The following is a 1107-nucleotide window of genomic DNA, read 5'->3' as shown; positions in this document are numbered from 1 at the left end:
ATGTATCAGATACATTAAAAATTTAAGCGAAACTAGTTTATAGTACATATACATTATTGTGTGTGTTTAATATTTCGTTAATTAAAATTTATATTTATAGAAGTTACTTAGGAATGACTGTACACTGGATTAATCCTGAAACTTTAGAAAGAGAATCGGCTGCACTAGCTTGTCGCAGGATAAAAGGCAAACATACATACGACGTTTTAGCTCAGGCAATTAATTCAGTCTTTCTCGAATACCACATCCAAAATAAAGTATGTGGTACAACAATACTACGATAACGGATCAAATTTTGTTAAAGCTTTCCAGTAAGTTTATGGTTACATATTTTATATACTCTTTAAAAAATTTGTTTACATTATATTTTTTATATATTAATATAATTTATATAAAAGATTGTTTTAATTGATACATCTATATAATTAATATAAATAAAATGTAATTAAATAAAGTATAATTAAACATAAGAGATATTTTAATAAATTCAAGTAAAGAAAGGGCGAAGAGCCAAAGTATCGAAAATTAACAACACATATATATATATTAAAAATAATACAAAATACATACAAATTTAGCAGACAAAATTAACAAACGTTTCGAACCCGATCGGGTCATTTTCAATGATAACATAAATTAATATAATGTACAGAATAAAGTTTTTCTTTGTAATATCGCCACTTGAAGAAATCTGGGTAGTATCATTGTAAGTCTGATTCCTCGGAAATAAATGTGTATAAAAGAAACCGCGAATACTAAAGTCAATAACAATAAATTACTTGATCAAAATTAAAATTCATAAAGACAAATAACAATTCATATATGTAAAATTACTTAAAACTGTAATTATAAAGAATTGTAACACTTAAGAGAGTGCTACAAAAAATTCAATGAAATTATCTAATAATTAATAGAAAAATTAAAAATATATTACTCACAAGATTAAAAAACACAAATTCCACTGTCATCAATATATCTTCGTTGAAATAGTCAAAAGTTAAAAATTCAAACATTACAGCTTCGGACAAAAAATGAAAGTCCAGTATTATATACTGAGGTACGCAATACAATAATAAAATCTGTATAAAAATCTTCATAGTGATAAAT

This window comes from Trachymyrmex cornetzi, unplaced genomic scaffold (genome assembly GCF_001594075.2).
Source record: "Trachymyrmex cornetzi isolate Tcor2-1 unplaced genomic scaffold, Tcor1.1 scaffold1013, whole genome shotgun sequence".
Taxonomy (NCBI): domain Eukaryota; kingdom Metazoa; phylum Arthropoda; class Insecta; order Hymenoptera; family Formicidae; genus Trachymyrmex; species Trachymyrmex cornetzi.
The sequence above is the reverse complement of the archived record's forward strand: the minus strand, read 5'-3'. Positions refer to the sequence as shown.